The 23,961-nt window shown below is 38.0% G+C and overlaps 1 protein-coding gene across 1 annotated transcript in view; it reads right to left on the reverse strand.

Moving 5' to 3' along the window:
- The window catches only part of SLC2A13 (solute carrier family 2 member 13), a 260,339-nt gene that overhangs the window by 5,659 nt on the left and 230,719 nt on the right, over window positions 1-23,961 (reverse strand). The gene's annotated exons all lie outside the window — the stretch shown is intronic.

The following is a 23,961-nucleotide window of genomic DNA, read 5'->3' on the forward strand; positions in this document are numbered from 1 at the left end:
TTCTGGAAATGGCTATTTTTTATTCATGATTTGTTCTTTAGGCTTTCTTGAACATGACCTAATCAATTTATGCAAGGTTTTCTAAATATAGAAGCTGAGAATTTAAATATATTGGCACCAAATCAATGCTCACAAGAATATTCTAAGCATAGGTTAAAACATTTTTTGTGTGTGTGAAAAGCAGACTGGCATATTAGGCCCCCTTTACCCCTTTTACCACGTGACCTGGGGTAAATTCTAAATCCTGGACTTCAGGTTTTTAATCCCAAGAGCACATGATCTCTAAGAACCCACCCAGTTGCAAGATTCTACATGAGAGAAAATGACAGAAATACATATACTCTAACTCTAAATTCACACAAACTCCAACAGTGTAAAACATATTAGAATGCTGTAACAGTGCACAAATATTTACTCTTACATATGGATTTCAAGGGCAGAAATTATAGGTGTGCCCTACTTTAAGAAACTCTAAATTTAGAAAAGAAATGAATTAAAAGGATATTTACAAAAGGCCGATGCTTTATAAAAGAAATTGCTGAATGAATGAAATAAAATGAGGATTCCTCCTTACGGATACAAAATATTTTAAATTTAAGACAAATCAATATGCAGTACAGTTGAAGGAGATGGTCTTCCTCTTCTCTGTGCACATCTCTCTTGTAGAACTTAGAATATTCTTTACTGAATGGTTTGCAAAATAGACTGTGAGGACTCCAGGGAGAAGGCCATGCTTACCAGCTCAGTGTCTGCAGCACCCCACTGTGGGCTGCATCCCCAATACACGTTTGTTGAACGAATCACAGCATGACAGCTCCATAAATCAAGGCCTTACTGTAGGTTCATTAGCTTGTTTCTGCCCATTTATAAAGGATAATTTTTGAGGGTGGGTGGGTTGAAGTGAACATCTGAGTCATTTTTAGAATGAAATAAAGAGAAGGTAAAACTAATTGTCAGAGGGTACTTTAAGCTGAGCTCGGTTCTTCAATTGCCAGAGGCTAAAGCGTCCATTTGCAAACATTCCATCCACAACCCAAATGGAACTGGTTAGTAATTCTGATAACTCACTTTCAGAAACACCAGCTGCAAGGGCCAATTTCCTTGAAGCCTGAAGAATAGAGCCACAGAAAGATAAAGCCCTCTTTTAAATCACGGCCTACAAAATTTCATAGTAAAAGGACATTACGATATTTAGAGAGAATTTGTGGTAAATAAGTGTGCCCACAATTCACGCCATTGTTCTCGATTGTGGATACTTGTCACTTGGGGAGATCATACAATAGGCAATGATGCTGCTTTTCTATGAGATGAAACTGCTGGGGGAAATGAATGCAGAGCAGACTAGAAACTCTAATAGAAAATGGGAAAATATATAATCCGGACAATAATTTCAATTAGAACCAAACAGTTCTTTTCTTGCTCATTGAAGGGAACAAAGATTTAACTTTTCAATCTCTAACCTTTCTTTTCAGAAAGAGAGAAAAATAAGCATGGACATATTTAGTACTAAACTGGTTCTAAAACTTTAAAATGTTTCCAATTAAAGTAAAAAAGAGCAGAATAAAAGGCAGCTTAGTGCTAAGGGAGAGAAAGGATGGCCTATTTTCATGTAATCAATCGTTTACATGTTTCACATGGCACCCAGGGTCTTAACCGAATGTGCTCTCTTCTCTCTCCTCAGAAAATCTTTTAAAAATCGATCTGGGTTAATTTGGAACATTTTTAGTTTCCATTCTGTGAAGTCAAGTGTGAACTGGGCCCTCTAGAAAATGGTCCATTTGTTTTTAAGTATGTCTCATTAAACTCAATGAGACGGAGCATTAAGAACAGTGTTTGGTCTTAAAATGCCTTTGTGGTGTGGCCTACATTTCCGAAAATCAGTGGTGGCACATGCAGGTGTTAGGGTGCTGTGTTGCCACAGGTCCACTTTCATTCTCTGTGGGTAACTGTGCTCACTCACTCGTTCCTTAGGCATGAATCTGTGTACCTACTTTGTGCAATAATGTCACTCTCCGTCCTGTGACAGCTCTTCTAAACTTTCCCTACTCTTCACTATCCCTTCCTCAGTCTGAACTGCTCCCGCTGCTTCCAGCAGGTGACTCGGAATCCAATTTACTAGAGAACACCCTTACTTGGGGGACGACCTGCCTTGCCTGTAGTCCCCTGCAGGACCAGATTTCTACTCGAGAACAGTAGGCCCCCCTTATCTGCGGTTTCACTTTCTGCAGTTTCAGTGGCCTGTGGCGAACCACGGTCCAAAATATTAAATGGAAAATTGAAGAATAAACAATTCGTAAGTTTTAAATTGTGTGCTGTTTTGAGCAGTGCGATGAAATCTCTCACTGTCCTGCTCCATCCCGCCTGGGACCTGAATCATCCCTTTGTCCAGCGGATCCATACTGTATACACTACCCGCTCGTTAGTCACTTAGTAGCCGTCTTGGTTATCAGATCGACTGTCGCAGTATCACAGTGCTCGTGTTCAAGTAATCATCGACATTGTCTGCTCCTGACATCTGACCATCGACACTGTCACGTCTGATGTGTTGTCAGAAGGTCAATTGTAGTCTAACACTACATCACGATGCCTACATCATTCACCTCACTTCATCTTCTCATGTGGGCATTATACAGTCTCACATCATCACAATAAGTAGAGGGTGACTACCGTACAAGAAGACAGTTTGAGACCACATTCACATAACTTTTATTATAGTATATTGTTATAGTTGTTCTATTTTATTAGTTATTGTTGTTAATCTCTCACTGTGCCTAATTTATAAATTAAACTTTATCAGAGGCATGCACATATAGGACGAAAACATAGTGTATGCAGGGTTTGGTACCATCCAGTTTCAGCCATCCACTGGGGGACTTGGAAAGGGTCCCCCACAGATGAGGGGGGACTGCCGTGCTATAAAGAGAACGCCAGGACGCCTGCCTTCTTTCTCAGCCAGAGTGTAGATGTCAGGTGATTTCTTCTCCCCATTTGGACTGTGTAAGTAGGGAACTCATAAGAATCAAAAGAAAAATTCTAGGGGACTTAAATCAATGTTTGGAAATTAATTTAAAAAGCTGGGGACCTCCTGGAACTGATTTCATGAAGCAAGTCATGCCTCACTACTCCATTAAAGCTGATCCCACAGAGACTGCCAGAGTCATTGCTAACTCTGGGCAACTGTCTCTCCTAATCTTAATTCGTCACTCAGTAATAGCATTTCCTAAAAATCTTCTCATCCCTTGACCCTACTCCCTTTGCGTTTCTTTCATATCGCAGACTGCTGCATCTTAGTCTTTTCTTTCTCCTCTTGGTTCTTTCTCCTTTGGTTCTGTTCTTGGCAATCTTCTTTCATTATTCCGTACACTTTTTCTGGGAACCATCAGCCTTACATGACCATTACTACCACTGAGGCGGTGAGACTCCACGACCTGTTCTCCAGTTTGCTTCTCTTCTGTAAGTGCCAGACCCATAGTCACAACTGTCTGATTTTCTGGATGTTTCACAAGAACTTCAAACTTAACACACCTACAGTTCAATCTTTGGCTTTCCTATCAAACCTACTGTTATTCTGTGTGACACAAGTTAAAAACCTGAGCATGCTCCGAGACCACTCACATTTAACTGGCTACAATTCCATCAAGTCTATCCCCAAAGTACGTTTGGTTCCCTCCACTCTCCACTCTTACCACCTCTCACCTGAACTCTTCCAAAAGTCTTCTAACGAGTCCTCCTGCTTCTAGACTCCTTTTACTCAACTTCTCCACTGCCTTAAATCTAACCTGATCAGAACTCTCTCCTGTCTAAATGCTGCAACAGCTTTCCATTGCCTATAGGATGAAGACCAAACTCCCTACTACAGCATGATGTAGCCCCTTCTTATCTTGTCAGTCTTTTCTTGCTGTTTCTCCACAGGTGCCCTACAAACTGCAGAATTCAGAATATGACATGCTCTTATGTTTCTCCTCGTATTGTTTTCTCTGTCTGGACTATTACTTTCCACCTTTGTTTCCCTACACATTTGCTTCAAGACTCATATTTGGCATCCCCTGCTCTGTGACAATTCCTGACCCCAGCAGAATTAGATGCATGCATCACTATGCTGTCAGGATCACAAGCGTCTACTATTATTACCGTGCATCCATTATTTCTCTCAGAGTTTGTGATTAGTTTGCCTTCTTTCCTACACTGTGACCTTCTCAAGGCAGAGACTTTTGTCTTGTACATCTTTTATTCCTAGTGACTTCCATGTTGCCTGATAGATGAGTGCTCAATAAATACCGGTTGAATAAGTAAGGAGATGAATGTATCCCTTATATTCACAGCAGATTTGGTAATTCTCTCTGTAGTTTATTAGAGAAGTTACAGCTTGTTCTCTACATCTTGGTCCATGAAATCACTGGATTGAGGCTTGAATCAAGCTGTGAATTATTCCTTATAATTCATGGCTTTCAGATCAAATCCATGTAGAACTATCTGAAACCTTCTGGAACAAGGTCGTAGTTCTCATCTCTTCCCCTTAGAAACTGAGACTAAGAATACAATATCTTTCTGAGTTAAGAGGCAAAAAATAATTGACAGCAGTGAAGCCTGCAGACTAAAAGCAATCACAGGCTCTTGTGCTTTGGCACTATAAATAGGGCAAATGTAGCCTATTGGTCACAGGGGTTTTTTTTTAAACATTTACTGGTACTTTAGGCTTTAATTTCTAGTAACTAATTGTCTAATCTTTTTGTATGAATTCTTGGATTGGTTCTCCCATTTCATCTGAGAAAAGTGCACCAATAAACTCTCAGTGGGAAGGGAGGGAGAAGAGCGCTTTACGTGCCAAGCCTGTGACCTTCAACAGGCCTAGGTGTTTTCCTGCACAAACCTTTGATCAACAGAGTTCAAAACAAAAACCTCAGTTCCAACTTTGCAAATATAAGATGGCATGTACATACGTATGTTCATATATGTACATATGTGTATTTAGGTAAATAAATGTGTACATTTTATATATACACATAAACAACTTTTTCTGTCAATAAATTGAGAGTTAATTTAGACTGACAATGCAACTTGGTAATCAACCCATAGGCACTCAAATACCATCTAATTAGTGTGCAACATGCCACTTTGAAGGAAAAAAAAGTGATTAATCTCCCCTGGTGACAGGGTACATTATTCATTATTGAAGAGACAGAAAACAAATATTCGAAGGAACATTTAAGAGACTGGAATTTTTAGGTTTGCTAACAGACCATGTCAATTAGTAACTGCAGATGTGAAGAGGAGTTTGGAGGGTAAGTTTTATCACGAGACTTGGTGTGGCTGTCTCACAGACAGCTCACCACGTGAAGAGCGCCGCACTAAATAATTACCTGTTCTTATTTAATCCTTATTTTGGCTTTATGAGAGAGGATTTCTTTTCTCCTTTTCTAGATGAGAAATCTGAGATTTAGAGAGATTAAGCTATCTGAGCCAGGCCACACAGCTAAAATGTGGCAGAGCTGAGATTCAGATCTAAGTGTGTCAACTCCAAACACCCAGATTTTCATAAGAAAATCTTTAAATCTTTCCTTCTTTAAAGGAAAACAGGCTATCAATTTTAAAGGAAATAGGCTAAAATTAAAATTGGAAAGAAAAAATAACTATGGTTTCTATAGCAGTGTAAGATTTACAAAATATTTTCATACATATTGTGTCATCTGCTCTTTCCAACAACCCAGTGAGGTATGCATTAGCATTCCTATCTTACAGATGAGAAAACCAAAGCTCTGAAAAGCTGAGAGAAGTCTCTAATGCAAGCTCTCTGACTCTAAGTGCAAATTTTATTCTACTTAGGCTTTAGTTGGTTGAAATGTGAAGTTACGCCTTTGGGAAAACTGATTAGCATAGTGAAGATACTGACATTGTGACAGATAAAAAAAATATTAATTGAGCACAGATGATTTGGAATCTGCTGTTGTCTTGTGTCGATAGCATATGAAGCATGGCTACACTCCCGGCAAAATGAAGGCAGAATGGTCAACACTTCATGTGGAAAAGTGGTGACCACTGTGACACATTGTTTCTTTCTAATTAACTTTTTCTTTTTAAAGATTGGCAACTGAGCTAACAACTGTTGCCAATCTTTTTTTTTTTTTAATTGCTTTTTCTCCCTCAATCCCCCCAATACATAGTTGTATATTTTAGTTGTGGGTCCTTCTAGTTGTGGCATGTGGGATGCCGCCTCAGCATGGCCTGGTGAGCAGAGCCATGTCCACGCCCAGGATCCGAACCAGCAAAACCCCAGGCTGCCAAAGTGGAGCATACAAACTTAACCACTCAGCCAGAGGGCCGGCCCCTAATAAACTTTTTTTATTGAGATAAAACTCACATAACATAAAATTTACTATTTTAACCATTTTGAAGTTTCCAATTCAGTAATTTTTAATGTATTCAGATTTGCACAACCATCACCAGACTATCCAATTCCAGAACACTTCCAACGCCCAAAAATAAACCCTATATCTCCCAATTTCCATCTGTCATCATCTCTTGGCAACAACTAATCTACTTTGTGTCTCGATAGATTTCCCTATTCTGGACATTTCCTACAAATGCAATCATACAGTATGTGGTTTTCTGTTTCTGGCTTCTTTCATTTAGCATAATGTGTTCAAGGTTCATCCATGTGGTAGTACTTCTTTCCTTTGTACAGCTGTGTAATATTCCATCGTGTGGATACATTTTTGTTTATCCATTCATCAGTTGATAGAACTGTTGGGTTATTTCTGCTTTTTGGCTATTGTGAATAATTCTGCTATGAACAGGTGTATACAAGTTTTTGTGTGAACATGTTTCTTTTCTTTTTTATTTTTTTGAAGAGGGTTAGCCCTGAGCTAACATCCACTGCCAATCCTCCTCTTTTTGCTGAGGAAGACTGGCCCTGAGCTAACATCTGTACCCATGTTCCTCTACTTTATACATGGGACGCCTGCCACAGCATGTGGCTTGATAAGCAGTGCATAGGTCTGCACCTGGGATCTGAACTGGCGAACCCTGGACCACCAAAGTGGAGCATGTGAACTTAACTGCTGCACCACCAGGCTGGCCCCTGAACATATGTTTTTAATTCTCTTGGGTATATGCTTAGGCGTGGAACTGCTGGGTCTTACAGTAACTCTATGTTTAATGTCTTGAAAAAATGCCAAACTATTCCATGCACACGTTTTGATATTTGATTGTTAACCAACTGTACTGGTACAGATATAGTCTTCAGTGTTGTCAATTTTTCCAACGCAGTGGTAGAAATGGTCCATTGAAGAATTGTGTCATTTTTAATGGGCATAACTGAAGGAGATGTATTCAAGACAACAATGCTATCTATTACTTATAGTAGTGATCTAATCAGCAAAATGAAAATTATTTATGGCTTTTGCAGAAAGGATGATAGGGAATCTGCCAATATAAAACAGCAAATACATTGTGGAAGATATAAATACAGTTCACCAATATCTAGTTGCCCACCACTTCAAGGTTATAGAAGATTAAAATCCTCTGCCCTCTTGAAGTTAGGAGCAGCCAAGCGACTAGTTGTGGCCAGACAATGTGAGTGGAAGTAAGAATTGTAGGCCAAAAGCTTTTCATTGCTGGCACTGAACGCTCCAGCTCTCCATTTCAAGTCTGTGATGAATCTTGACTTGAGGGAAGAGGGGCATCACAAAATGGCGGAGGTTCCCTTAGCCTGGATCTCCAGGACATGAGCAGAGCCTTCCTTGCTTTAAACCACTAAGATTTTGGTGTTTTTGTTTGTGTGTGTTGTTGTTATATTACTAATGCCTATTTTGGGCTGACTGCTATACCAACTCAACTCATTTGTGTAGCATTCTGGTTTTCAGCTTAAATAGTAATACGATTATTGGCACAGGCTTAAAAAGCTACCAGCACACTTTTTTTTTTTTAATCAAAGCATTACAAACTGATCACTGTCTCGTTGACAGATACTTTATATGTAGGTAACAGAGATTTACCAAAATAATAATAAATAAAAATAATGTAAGAACACAGTTTTGTTTGGGGCTCATCATCACCATTTGAAAACTCTTTTATATAAGCTTTAGTTTATATCTTTGTATCAACGCTGATGTGTCCCTACAAAGCTGTATAACACACACTCTTCCTGCAACATGCATTTAACTACTCGCACTACCTGCTATCAGTTGCTGATTTCTGCATATTGCTCCAAACACCAACTCTTCTACTTATTGATAACTTCCTGATATTTCAAGTCACAGGGTATGTAGAGAGTCCTTGTTGACCTCACAGTTTGGATCACATTTGACACCACAGTTTGACAGCACGGAGTCAGAGTTTAACTTTAAGTACCACACTGAGTGCTTAAAGAGGGACTTTAAGGAAGTGGACACTGAGGGACACTTCCTTTCATTAGTATGGTAATATTGTTAAATGTAATGGTAAAATTCTTAATAGTGAGCAACTCATAAATATCTTTCCGTGCACAGAAACCATAACTACAAATATTCTCTGTTCTGAAGCTTTTCAGAATTAGAATATAAACGTTTAAAAGCGATTCAGGGTAACCTTTTCAGGTGAGAGAACATCCATCTGTTTAATATATAAAATGTAAATAACTAAGTAATCAAGAAAGCACAGTATCTGCTACTGAAGCATTTTGTATTCAGTACCCATGAAGACCAAACTCTTGTAAACATATCTGGATCCTCAGGCACGCATCGAGCTTTCAACGCTACTTCCAGTGCACGGAGAGAGCAAGTGAGGTGTAAACTCAGCTCAGGGTCTGAGTCTTTCATGGACTTTGGAAATTACATTATTTCCTCATTTCAGATTAAAATGAAAGTAAGGAAATAAAGAAGGAAAATTTTACTTATTTTCTAAAGCAGTTAATTTTTCCTTGAAATATTATGGAGAGTCTGTCTCCACCAAATACGCCTGAGAAATATTCCTCTTCAGAACAAGTGAATTGAAAAGACTGTGCTGGTTTTTAATACGCACTTAAATAAATTCATGACTTTGAAAATCAAAAAGGAAAATTAAACCAAAACACCTGCTAAATAGTTACAAATGATTTCTAAATTATGAATTTGGAAATGGGGATCAACTTTTATTCTGAACTAGTTAATGTTTACTGTTTGGAGTATCACTAATTGAAATTTAAGTATACAGTATCTGTATCCTTTGTGAATGTATGGTCACATTCATTTTAATATATTTTCTTTATGTCAACATAAAAAAAGAGGTTGTTTTAAAGCAAGCACTTTATTTTTTTTTTAACCTATCTGTGCAAACAGTTTTTAAAATTGCCTCTCTTTTGGGGACCTGTTTTTGTTCATTTGTTTGCTTTGATAATTGATGGTGTATTTTTAAGTATTGCGCAAGTACCTCTTTATGCACCAAGAAAGAAACTCTTTTATATTTTTCATCAAATCCTACAACACCTGGCACTATGCTTATCACACTGTAAGTGCTTCACACAGAGACAGCAAAATCAAAAGGAAAAATACATCGTGGCTTACACGGCCTTGCTTATCAGTTCTTCCACAGTTACTTGGAGGGCTTTCTGATTTTGATAGGAAATGACATGCTTGAATGTGAAGGACAAAGTGAGTTTTGCTTAGAGAGTGAGAGAGAGAAATCAGTCCCTGGGGCCCCAGAATGATCTTTGATTTGGAAGCTGTGCTGTGTGATAGAGATGAAATGACAGAGCCCAGAAGTCATCTCCCTGTATATCATCACGTCCTTCGACGCCTGCAACTCTATTTAGTGGAATCGTGTGCTCTTACAACTAGAACCTGCCACACTGACAGGATTTCACAAAATTAAAAAGAATTCAAGGTGGATGAAACGAATAGGAATCAGTAAAGTGATGTCGGTGTGGGGGTGGGGAGTGTCAAAATACTAATATCAGCACACAGTGATTCTTCTCTTTAAGGAAAATATTCAGGTTCACATATAAAATTCATCTCCACAACTAGAGGAGGAAGCTAAGAAGAGAGTGGCTTTCATGGTCTTCATTTCCTCATCTGAGAGTACAGATATAGTCTAATTTGCCTGAAGGGTATTTCTTTGTAAGTGCATCTCATCTATATTTGCTTCTTGTCTTAAATTACTTTTTCCATATTCATGTATCTATGTAACAGAGGCCTTAAAAACAACACTCATCCAAAACAAACAAAACAAAATAAAAATTACAATTCAACTTGGATCAGATACTCATATTCAAAACTATGTGCTTAAGATTGTTCTGCTCTAAGGAAACTCTAGGTGGTGAACTGTTTAAAATATTTCAGAATGATTTTACTTTATCTTAAGCACTTGTTTTTATATCGAAGATGTTCTATGATGATCCTTAAAATGGCAGAAAAAGAATTTTCTGAGCTGAATAAATACAGGTAAATGAAAATGAATGAGCAAAATTTTTAAAAATCTTTAGGTCCCAAATAGACTACAATTCACAAAAAAAGATTTCTCAGAAAAAGAATTTCAATTTCAGTGAATGAAGGAAAACACAGAAACATAGGTATTTTTAGATATACTGCCCTTTAATCATAGGAATTATTGTCCTCTTCCCAAAGGGCGTTTGACACCCTCTCCAGGCAGTAGGAGCAGCCCACTGCTTGAGTGGTACATTTCAGAACAAAGAGCGTAGTGGTTAAGGGCTGGGTTCTTAATTAAAGCTCAGTTCTACTGTCTGCCAAACCACATGAAATTCTGTAATTCACTTAACTTCTTTAAGCCTCAGCATCATTAGTAAAATTGGGGAAATAATAGCATCAACCTCAGTTTTGCTGGAGGATAAAGGAGAATCCATGTAAAGCTCTTAGCACAATGCTTGGAACAAAGGTGATTATATAATAAATCGTGGCTGCCATGACTATTCCTTTTCAATAAATGAGCAAATATTTTACTCATATATGAAAAAGGGCAGCTGTTTTACTGGTTTACAAGACCTAAGAAATAGGACAAATGAAAGAGATTTTAATGGTTCTTTCTCTATTGCAAAGCTGAAGGCAAATTAGTTAAGAGGGTCATATTTTTTGTCACTGCAAGAAATGCTGCAAATATGACCTTAGACTTTTAATCACTATAAAGAGAACTAAACCATGAAAATGGGTAGAACCCTATCTGGTCAATTAACTTATCCTTTCTGCTGTCAAGCAGAACCACTCACAAATGGCCCATAAAGTTAACACATTGCCTATCTCTACTGATGTGTCAAAGACTGCTACTAGTTTATCCCTATATCCATTTTTTGCTTCCTCCTTTGTAAGAGAATCAATTCTTAACTGGGATCATTACATCCCCCGGTTCTTCTTCCAACTGCTAAATAAAATAATATATTTCCCAGTCTCCATTACAACTGGATACGGCCATGGGGCTAACTCTGGCCTCTGAGAAGTACCGTGTGGGATTTCAGAAAGACTTCAAAGGAAGCTGATTGAGCTTGGAAGCATTGCTCCTTCTACATTTTCTCCTTCTGGCCTGTTCCAGACGTGACTGTGGAGCTCCTGCAGCCATCCTGGACCATCCTTGTGAACTTGTGAAGAATACTTATGTGAGAACAGCAAAAAGACAGGAGCCTGGATCCCTCATGATGCTAGGTCTAGCACATTTGTTCCAACTCCCTACCTTTTAATTTATTTTACATGAGAGATAAAGAAACTTCTTTCTTGTTTAGGCCATTTATTTTGGGTTCTTCTGTTATATATAGCCAAACACAATACCTAACTGATACAAGAATATTTTTTTAAATGCTTGACATATTTTTGCTCATTTCTAAATATATTCTAAAATATCAGCTTCTACTCAAGTTCCGACATCTCTCTAAAGATATGAGACTTGGGTATGGGTTTAAAAAGTAAATAAAAGCCATTCTAAGTTAAAGCCAACTCCTGACAAGAGGCTGTTTCTCATATCTTGTTTCCCTAAGAGCTGGGACAATAACTAGTAAATGGTTAGTATTCAGTAACGTAGGCCTTAGAGAGATGGAAAAGTGGGGAAGTGTCCCTAATAGTGTCTCTGTACATACAACTGATTGCGAATCTGTAATACTGATTCTCCCCAGGGCTTTAGTCAATGTTTAGAGGTGAATGGGGCATTTAACAAGCACACTGGTTCCTTCAAGCTACGCGGACACCACAAAAGGTGACCTAAAAAAATCTCTGAGTTAATGCCTCACTCCATTAATCTCACCCACCCAAGAATGGCCGAGCCTCCATGGCAGAGCACTGCCTCTTATCTTCGAGACTTGAGCTCGGTACTGACAGTGACGGTGAGTGCTCTAGCTTGTCAAGGTTATTTTGCTTTGTGATTCTGTTTTTCGAGGTGCTCATGACGCTATCTGTCTTACCTCAGCACCTCCCTGACTGAGGTGGTAAATTGATCCTTTATGACTCTTCCTTATAGGGTAACTTCTTTTTTTAGTGCTACAATTCTGTTGCTCCGATTTCTCTCTGACAGGATAATTACCAAGTTTGTCTCTCTCGGAGTTGCACAGATTCATGTTTACTTGAGTTTCATTTATGTGTAAATTTCTTAGCTTTTTCTAGAGTATGTTCAATTTGTTGCTTTCGTCTTTTAATACTTTAATCTTCAAAGACCTTGTAGATCCTCAGTTACATTCTGAACTATATGGCCATTCTCCTCTTTTTTTTTTTTTCCTGGTTAGATTTCAAAGCTCTACTGATTTTTTAAAAAATATTCTCTTGGGGGTATGATTTTTTCTCCTGTTTTTGTTATTAGTATCTATAATTTTACTTTAGTCCTGCAGTTTAAAATCTTTAGATTCTTGTGTCTTTCCACATCTTCCTTGATAACTCAATTCAAATTGAGTTTATCAGAACAAAACAGACAAGTGCTGAAAGCCAAATGCACGAATCCAATCATATGGAAATGAAGCATCATCAGAGTATCTCCAGACTTGAAGAGCTGTTTACAGGGTACTGCAAGGGGCTTGTTCCAGAACCTTCCATTAGCTGAGGTAGGCATAAGATTGACAGAAAAATCTCTTATTGAATTTCCAGATCAGTTTATGTAATTATTGCAGTTACAGAGGAAAATATACAAGCCAAAACCACAGTCATGCACATATCAGGTCTCAGGCCCTGGTTAAATCAGTAAACAAGTACCTTATATAAGATACGATGTTAGTTGCTAGGTATATAAGACACAAAGAAGAGAAGAAAAAGAATGAAAGAGAAAAAACATAATTTCTGCTCTCAAGTCACAGATTCCTATTTCGGAAGACAAGCCGTAAAAACTGAGTAGTTAAACAATATTAACAAATAACATTACAAGTCATTCCAGTCACCAAGACCTGACCGCATCTCATCCCTTGACTTGAGGTCTTAACTTAAACTCTTAATGGTTTGCTCTTCTACCATCTCCACTCTGCTGCCAAGGTGACCTTTGTAAACACAAATCTGATAATGATAGTCTTCTTAATAGCTTCACATGATCTCTTTTTTTTTTTCAATGAGAGAGTTAAAAATCCTTATTACCGGTACAGGTGACTTCTTATAATTTAAATTCTTAACAGGCTCTTCAGGTTTATTTCCTACCATTTATTACTTTTGTTTAGAGCTCACCCCTTGGTTCCCAAATGGAATTGTAGGTAGCATCCATTTTCTGAAAAGTTACCTGGAATTCAATGTCTGAAAGTGTGAGAGACATCTGCTAACAGAGGACCCACCGTGGGAGCCTTCCATGGGAACCAGGGGCATTGATCCAGGGTCTTCTTTCCAGAGGCCTCTACCCCTCTGCATCAGGGATGGGAAAGTCCCTGCTCTTTAAACTTCTGGACTAGCCTCTGACAGACACCTGAAGCAGGGTATGGAAAGGATACCGGGGCTGGGGAGACTCTCTATCCTTCTCAGCCACCACAGCAGAGGCCACCATGAGGGTGGGGCTTTGGCTGTTCTCCTCCACAAACTCAAGGGACTCCTGGTGAAGCTGGCCACATGGCCACCCATCTAATGGAGGCAGGGGATGAGGGGTGATCATCCCAGGCCACGGGAATGATGCTCACTTGTGTGCTGACCGTGACTGGCAAGCAAGTTCCCTCTGCTTGGGAAAGGGAGAAAGAGAAAGGGAAAGGAGGTAGTTTCAGACCCTTGGAGGTGGAAAACCAACACAGCTCTGCTAAGCAAAGCATAAGCATAACAGGTTTTCACAAAAGTTGGTAACTATGCTACACGGAAGCACATGGAGAAAAACCCAGTCACACTAGATGTATCAAATGAAAAGTCAGGGAATGAAGAACAGATCTGTATTATCAGCTACCTAATAATATGGTATCCTTAAGACATGCGGAGCTTTGAGACCACTGATCACTGCAAATTAAGTACCCTTACACAGTTTAAAATAAATTTTCAACATTTCCCTTCCAAAAATGATGGAATCATGTATTTCACTGTGTCAAGAATCTAAAAGAATGATATTCTTTACCCTTATGTTAAATATGGATTATAGGCAACTGTAAAAGCATCTGTCTCTTCCACAAACTGAAATTTCTCTGAGGATGGGAACAATGTCTCATCTGTCTTTTATCCTGTCATCTCAGAACAGGGGACACTGGGAGATGTTATACTGAATCCCTTTGCCATCACAGGGAGAAGCACAGTATAGGAAGGACCGTAATACAGGGGTACGGGGGTTTGGGTAAGGTAAGATGTGTAAGGTGGTTATTAAGTATCTAATCCTACTCGCTACAAAGTTTGTATAAAATAAGTAGCTCAGTAAATAACAGTGTTTTGATCAGACATTCAGTCACATGGGTTAGTGTTTTCATGGGAAATAACTTAGTCCGTGAGAAAAAAATAAAAAATAAAAATAAATCAGTCTCTGGAATTGTTCTGGGATATTCTGGTCAAATTTCCCTTTAGGGGCCTAAAGCCCTCTTAACATCACCATACAAACTGTGACCATAATCAACTGCTCCTGAGTAAGTCAGACTAAAATTCACATGTACTTTCCAGAGTGCAACAAATGAAACTTAAAAGGTTACACGATTCCTATGCAAAATCTGTGTCAAGAAATTATTGTCTTGCTCAATGTTTTCATGCTGCTTTAAAGGAAAAAGGGGACTGGTCCACCGAATGTACCTCAAAGAAGACAACAGACCTACGGCTGACCAAGACTACTGCCCATTATTTTTTTGTAGGAAATAATAAAAAGGGTCCAACTATCTTGCCCACCTGAAGCAACCGCCTAGTTATGCACCCCAAGAAGCGCTGAGTTATAGGCAACTGCCTCTGTGTCTACTGTGCTCCCTCTGCGGGGGTCCAGAACTAGACGTACTTTTTGGAAAACAAAGAAATCTCACCTTACCAGCAGAAGGCTGAAGCAATGTAAGCAATATCTAAGTGTTGCTCGGCATTATCATGGAAAGAGAACGATGGTTACAGTCCAGTCTCTCTATGACTGATGTCCTGGTCAGTGTCTTAAAACTTCTAACTTATTTCTTTTTAAAAATAAATTAAAAAAATCAAAAGTAAGAACCAAAAGCGAGCCTAGAAGAATGAAGGGAGTCATATCCAATTCTGACAAGGTTCTAAAGCAGGGATTTATAAACGATTCTCCCAGAAGTCAGCAAGGTCTTTATTCAGGCCACTATAGCATGGCGTTTAATTAGTAGCTTCTATTTTGCCAGGACCAGAGTTGCTGAGAAGATGAAGTCATTGGAAGTGACTTTAAAGAAAATAGTTCTGTAATCTCTGTTTGTTTAGGAATCTGTACATGAATCCAGCACCTCATCTGTTACATCACAAACCTTGGCTGCTGAACACCTCTGAAGGAGTTTTAACGTTACTTCAATCAAACGGCACACTTAGTTGGGGTAGAATTTCATGAAGGTGTCTCTGGTTTTAGCAATTTTCATCACTTGGTACTTGATTTTCAGGGGAGTGTTTTGTTAAATAAAAACTTAGCATTTAGGGGCTGGCCTGGTGGTGTAGTGGTTAAGTTCACATGCTCCGCTTCGGCGGCCTGGGGTTTGCTGGTTCAGATCTCCGGCACAGACCCAAGCCTCGCCTGGCAAGCCATGCTGTGGCAGGAAGCCCACACATAAAGTAGAGGAAGATGGGCATGGATGTTAGCTCAGGGCTAATCTTCCTCAAAAAACAAAACAAAATAAAACTTAGTATTTAAATAACTGGCATTTAAACATGTGGAACTTAAAACCCTTCCCTTTGCTTTTTAGGTAATTGATACTTGGAGTCTCTTTAGAACACTGCTCAAAGAATCTGTAATATTGACACATACTCAAAGAAAAGCCATTAGTTTGACTAAGGGGGGTGTTGGTGGAGAGAACAAAATGGCTCCGCAACTTGCCAGTTACACCACTCTAGGCAAGTTACATAAACCCTCTGAGCCTTATTTTCTTATCCATAAAATTAGATAATAACAGCATCTTCCTCTTAGGGAAGTTTAAGGATGAGATGATATCCAACAACGCCTGCATACAGTAAGGAATTAACCAACAGAAACTATTAATATTTTCAAATAAAAAGCAGGCCTGGAATTATGGTCCATCTATCTTCCCAGGTTTATCATCTGGAGTTGCTTAACCCCCACTGAATATCCATAAAACTGACCTGCCCAAACCCCTTTTCTCTCATTCTTTCCCTTTAACATTTAACCAGTCTACCCCTAATCATACCTCCACAGATAGCTTCGTCCCAAGCTCACATTACGCAACAACTTCAGACTCTCCTTATCTTTCTCTGGGGCTGCCAAATATATACTGGCTCCCTCCAACATACATCCCAAAATTCATGGAGAAAACTCTTCATAAAGCTCAGATTTGATCATGTTACTCCCCTGCCTGATGCTGTGGAATGGTTTCCCTCTACCACCGTCTTGACCTAGTATTTAAGGCCCTGCCTTTCCCTCTGCCTCATCTCGCCACTGGTACCCCTTTCTCCAGCAGTATCAACTTTATAATTCCCTGAAGAGCAAATCTGTTCCAACGTCTCTGTCTTTGCACAGGTTGCTCTCATGCCCTGGGATGCTTGTCCACTTTCACTGGTCTGAGAAGCTCCTACTCACCCTTGAAGAATTGGATCAACCTCATTTCTTTGTGAGGGCTTCTGAACGTCAAACCCATAAACTTGGATGAGAAAAAAATTATATTTGTATTTCATTAACCTTTTACTGAAATTTAGCATTTCCTTCGATTCTGAATGTAGGCGATAAACTACTGACAACAACAGAAATCACATATTTTCATATCCCATTATAGTAGTTGGAGAAATCTCAAAATACTCTTTATATTCAGCATGGTTTTGAAACTATGGTATGAACTCTGCAGCTAGATCTGTTATGTTAATGAAGAAGTACGGACATTACTATATAACAAGCTTATTTAAAAAAAAATATTTTGGCAAGCAGATTTCAACATAATTGATTTCCTTTGTACTCCTATATAATTTATTTAATGCAGGTAAAAACAACACTCTAAGAAGGGGTCCAGAACAATGTGAAAGTTAAGAACCCTCATGTGTGAAGCCTTCTGTGATGGCCCCAGGAGAAATAAATTATTCCAGGGCATGCTCTGATACATTTATCAGCCTCTATCACACTGCTCTGCAATTATTTATCTCTATCCTTCTCCCTCCTAGCTGTGAGCTCCATGTGGAATAGGCTTCTTTTTCTTCCTCTAATCTCAATATCCCCTGACCCACAGCAGCTCTCAAAAATGTTTATGAGAAGAATGAACTGACTACAAATGTGTATAAATATTTTTTCCTAAAGTGCTGTATTCTTTGATTGTTAAACTGTGTAGAATCACACACAATCAATTGCTGATTGTCTGCTTCCAAAACCAGATTGTTTAGGTTACGTGCTTTCATTTTTCTAGTCTTTCAATTTATTCACCATATAACCTGGATGTTATAATCCAAGAGGCATGTGTCATGCTATCTTGTTTTATTACTTATTAATATTAAGAAAACAGTCTTTTGTTAATACCATGCAAGAATATAAAAAATTCACTAAAGCATTACCTGAGCAACCCATGACTTGTTGCATGCCCAGAGTTCTTCAAGCCTAAAGTGCTACATGTGCTGGCATGCCTACAAAAGGTACCACTAGTCATGCTCTAGCCACGACTAGAAGTAAAGGCCAAGCACTGAAGAAAGAAAGTCTTGGAAACGTCCTAAATCATCAACTCTCTTATAGCAGCAAAGTTCTAGGATAAAAATTACACTAAAATTTCCTAGTCAGCACCATCTACCTTCTTTTTTCAAAACCATCCATCCATCCATCTATGCATCTACTCACTCAACCACCCAGCCAACCAAAATAATATTTTCTAAAGTTACTTTCACTGAACAGATTCTTTTAACCAGGTTGCTATGCTTTGTGTTAAAAATAAATCAAAATGTTGGTCTACAGCAATAGGTATTTTTCAACCACTCAGACAGGGAAAGCATACCAGGGGCTATGTAACATGCTTTTACAATGCGATGGAAAACCCTGTAATTTAACAAATTGGAACGTTTAAATGTTAATATCTAAGCTGCTTTCATCATTCATTCAATATCATGATTTACAAGAAGGTGATCTTCAGTTTATTTAAACTTAATAAGAGAACAGTTAAGTTTTTTTAGGAATTTTATTTATTACTTATTATCTGTAAAGTTTTCTAGGCCTTTATTATAAAGAAATACACCCGTGGTTATGATTATCATCCACTGCTATCACAGTACTGGATAATATATTCCTTTTGTTTACATAGAACAAAATAGGGATGATATTCTGAAGTAGATTGACTTGAAATATGAACAAAACTCCAGGTTGATTTTATTTATTCATTGCAATGACCAGAGTTCTAGAATGAGAATACAGGTCCTTATGGGTTATCAGAGATACAGGTTTTTCCCTTTATCTTTTTATGTTACTTCAGACCTAAATAGATAAGTTCAGAAGAGCTTTGCTCAAAAGTCTTTTGAGTTCAAGTTGGAATGAAAACGGCATTTCAAACAAGAGTATAAGTGACAGCAAATATTAAGTATTATTCCTATTATGTGATTTCTGTATTTAACTGGAAAGCAAAGGAAAGGGTCTCCCCATTTATACCTCTGGAATCGTGTTTCTAAGAAGTGGTCTACAGTGAGGTTTCAGATCCCTGGACTCCTCCTACCTGAGTGCTATCCTAACTATGTGTAAAGCATTTGTTCTTGTATGTCAACCATGCAATCACTCAGCTCTGTCACTCCTCACCCAAAATATCTTGAGTTTATCTCCACTGCCACTGGCAAAGATGCATTATTTCCTCTTGCCTAGGCTGCTGAGTTCTTTTACTGATCTCCCTTCATCATCCTTCGTCCTTCTCTAATCAATTCTCCACTCTGCATCCAGAGTAATCTTTTAAAAACAGAAGTCTGATTGTCATTCTCATTTTATCACCCTTTAAAGGCTTCTCAATATTCTAAGATGATGTCCAAAATTCTCAGTTTTGAGGTCTTGGCATTGTCTGTCACTGGCCTGCCATCCAGTCTATCTTTGTGCCATTCTCTTGCTTGCTTGCTATGACCCAGGCTCATTGGTAAGTTCCTTGAAGAAGCCATACTCCTTGCTTAGGTCCTGTACACATGATGTTCCCTCTTCTTGGAATGCCCTTCCCCCACTCTTTGCACACTTAAACTGAAGTCCTCCTTTTTGTTGTTCAGGCTTCCCAAGAAGTACTTCTTGACTGTGGAAAACAAAGTTTGAGTAGGGGATCTTGCCACTGTAGGGGCTTTGCAGGCCCTTGGCCAAAAGCCCACGCATCAAGAGAAAAAGGTCATGAAGTACTCAGTGAATATGCCCCAGAAGTGGCCAACTTCCTCCGAGAATCTCTTCCACCATCCTCCTATCCAGGTGTTAAATTCAGCACTGGCTATTTAAGTGCTTGCAAAAGACATGTACATCTCTTATTTGGAGATAAGGGAACATGATAAGGTTCTGTGGGCTTTTGGTTTGAACTCTCATTTTCCCTTTCTCCAAATTTATGTACATTTATCTTCATCTGAAATAGGTCTGTGGATATGATTTAACAGATATATTTTCTTCTGTTGTTTTATTAATACTAAACACAAGGCATATTAGCCTATACTATCTGGCCAAAAAAAATTAAAAGAGGTTAATTTTAAAGGAAATCAGAAAGTGGCAAACAAAATTCGACAAAAACGGAAAGTTTCACTCACAGAGTAATACTACATTCATCATCAAATTGCTAAGAATTACTAGAAATAAACACATTATCAGTCAGCAGGATGCCAAATACTAGGAAAAAACAGGAGCTAACAGGGTTTCTGTACATTTCTAAGGTTGCATCAAAGTTTTATGATGGAATCTAACAGCCTTACAGTGCCAATGCCAATGATGTGTGTTAAATCACACAAGATTAGCAAAAGGAGAAAAATGCAGTGAATGCAAAATTATTTTTATTGTAAATGAACTCTGAAGGGACTAACTTTAATTAGCTAGGTGTATACAGTTCCGTAAAACTAGTGTCACTGCCATAGGGAAGTCTAAAGACGAAGCAACAGTTTGTGGATTTGGATGTCTGGAAACTTCATCTGGAGAGGAAAACGTGAAATTATTACTCTACAGAAAAAGAACCACATTGATTATTTTTGAACTCTTGGTTTAACAATGTTCAAGAAGAAAAAAAAAAAGAAATGAAAGGAAGCTGGCAGTTAAAACAAACTGAAGCATTGTGGTAGTAGTTCTTAAATGGAAGATGGACTGGAATCACCTGGAGACGCGTTTCTAACCTACTCTCCACTGTCCTGGTAAGGCAGATCTGTGGGAGTGGGATGGAGGTTTAGATACCTCCTCAGATGATTCTAGGTAAGACTCTAAATTGAGAAATAGTAATCGGAAAAAGAGCAATGAATTAGAGGCACAGTCCCTTTTGTCAATTCCTACTAAAATGTAGTAATGGCCTCATTCAATTACCCCATTTCATTTCCATGATCTATGCTACCTGGTTGCTCATAGTTAATCAATTACTTATTTTTAATTCCTATTGACTTGTCTCTCTTAAACATATCTAGAATCTGCCTACCTGTTCTTCTCCAATATCACCACCTTAGTCCAGGCAACCATCACCTCTCTCATAGAAGCTCTAATAACCAGTCTCCCTGCATCAGCATGTGCCCTGTGTGCACCCCCACCCCAGAGAGAAAGTTCAGAATAGAAAATCTGGTCAAGTCACTATTTTGCTTAAAACTCCCCATGGGTTCATATTCCTGGACTGAAGATCATGACCTCTGAGGTTCTGCATGATCTGGCTCTGGCCTCCCTTACCAGCCTTCTCTTATTCTTCTCTAAGCCATCAGCCTTCTCTCAGTTCCTTGCACTTGCCAAGTTCCTTACTGCCTTGCACAGTCTTTGCACCTGCTGTCTCTTCTGCCTGGTACACTCTTCTCCCCATTTCAGAGCTCAGTTCAAACATCTTATCCTCAGGGTAGTCTTCTCCAAAGATGGGAAAGACTTCTACCCATCATTCCAATGTCATCTCTTACTATAGGCTTTATTGATTAAAACAATGACTATAATATTTATTGAGTGCTTATTATGTGCCAAGCACTGTTTTATGTGCTTTGCATACATTAATTCATTTTTACTACAATCCTGTGAGTGGGTGCTCCATAAATATTTTTAACTGCATGCATGCATGCGTGAATGAATGAGATGAGATGAAAACCCTAGGGCAAGGGTACCTTGAAATTCTACAACTGTAAACTTTAAGAAATATCTGTTTACTTTGAAAGGTTTTAGGGTAGTAATTTACATATACTAAGATCACATTTCTAAATAATAAAATGTCAAGGATTTGAGGGAAGCGTTACCTAGGAAAGGTTTGAATCCTCAAAGCTTGGATAGCTTTCATAAGAAAATATGTTTAATTGGATACAAAAGGGATAGTACATTAGTAATTTGAGAACGTGGGGCTGAAAGTGATATTAGGAGTATGAGTGTGTATATTCTTACACAGATATATGATTCAGATGATACCCACACTAGAGTTATTTCTCCTAGCCACAGTTGGTACCTTGTGACAGCTTTTATTCAGGTGGCTGCACATTTTCTATAGCAACTTTTATCCATCCTTATCTTTGTCCAATTTTATCTGCTAAAAAGAGCAGATCTGAAAGACGTTCTTTCATAAATTCAGTTCATAAAAATCTAACCAGGCCTTGGAATAAAACATCATCAATTAAAAAATTAAAATATTCTAAAAAGGGGAAGTTCCCACTGAAAATTATTTAGGGTAGTCAATCTCTTGGGTTCAAAGTCTTTTGTGACCCCAACCTACAGTATTTTGGGCCCTAATCTACAATAGTGCCTGCTATACAATCAATACTTACCGAATTAAAATAAAGAACCATTGTTCTTGAACCATTCACTTTCTCAAATCTTCTCCGCTACTCTAGTCAGAATGGATTACATATTCATCACTTTAGTCTAAAGATTTCTGTAAGTGGAAGTGCTGAGTCAATGGGCAAAGGAATTTAACTTTTATTGGGCAGAACTACATTACTTTCCAAAATGGAGAAAAAGTTACACTCCTAACAATAGTATACAATGTTCTTAAGATAGATATTAAACCAACTCCCTTTTTAAATGTTGTATTTGCTCAATTTTCCTATATGGATCATTCCATGGGGAAAGCATATCACCTCCATTTACAGTACGAACATTACTCATTTTAAGGTACTATAAACAGGACTTTTGCATGCTTATCTTAATGGAAGAGGAAACGTGCATGGATAGTTTTAACAAGAAAAATAGCAAGGGGACTGCAGGCGTATTTTATAAAATTACTCAGACTATAAATACTTACCGTCAAATTCCCACAAAGCCTAATATGTTACTTGAAAGAAGGCACACAATAAATAATTGTTTTGCATACTTATTGACTTGCAAAGGACATCTAAAATTTGGTTCTCTTTTCAAAAATTGCTGCCCATTTTTTTTGATAAAAATACAATTAGACTGTACCACTTCTCTCATTCCATTACAATTTTATATTGAAATATTAGGTAGGTGATAATAACTTAGAAGGATCAGGAGGATTAATAGATTGATGATCATAAATGGCTGTGCAATGAGCTACACTAGGGCAATAAATATTTTAATTTAAACTTTAAAAGTCAATGTCAGGAAGATTATTTCATTATGTGAATCATTAAAAACTTAGTCATACCTTTCCAGTGTCAAAAGTTCAAAAAAATTTTTTTTTCATACTCTCTGGCTGACTTTCTGCCTTTAGCTGACCCAATACTATATCAGTCTTATTCTGAATCTAAACTGTTAAGTCAGACATCAGATCTAGAGAGTATTCTATATTGCTCAAAGAGCAATTTTTTAAATAAGTTTTTAGAGGTAACTGTTAAAAACATTTTACTTAAAATATCCATCAAGAAAAACAAAAGTAGAGCACGCATAATTCTGGCAATGGCCCTACCATCTTTCTAGCAGTTGAGGTGGGATGTCCAAAGAAAGTAAAGATCATTCCATCCAGAAATAGTCTAAGCTAAGGTTAACTTCTTTTATTAAGATATATTTAAGTATTCTTTAAAACAAGATAAAGACTATAAAAAAATCAGTAGGCCAATAAATAAATAAAATAAATAAATCTTATTCATTAGCAAGAGAAAGGAGGAGCTATAACTGCTCATTTCCAATGGCAAGTGGATATCACAATTTGGGGCCGGAAAGGCATCATAATACATATCTTCCTCATTGTTGTAATGAGAAGCCACCATAAATCAAGCTCAATAAGAAGCTCCAAGTAGAATTTAGTTTATCAATGTAATGTTTTAATTTCATATAGAAGTATCTGACTAAAAATTAATAAACCATTTACCTATTAATAAATTAATAACATCATTTACCCACTGATTTCAGACTTGTGTCCATCTAATTGATGCTGGAAGAATATAATTTTTTGTTTTTAAAGCTAGG

This window comes from Equus przewalskii, chromosome 5 (genome assembly GCF_037783145.1).
Source record: "Equus przewalskii isolate Varuska chromosome 5, EquPr2, whole genome shotgun sequence".
Taxonomy (NCBI): Eukaryota; Metazoa; Chordata; class Mammalia; order Perissodactyla; family Equidae; genus Equus; species Equus przewalskii.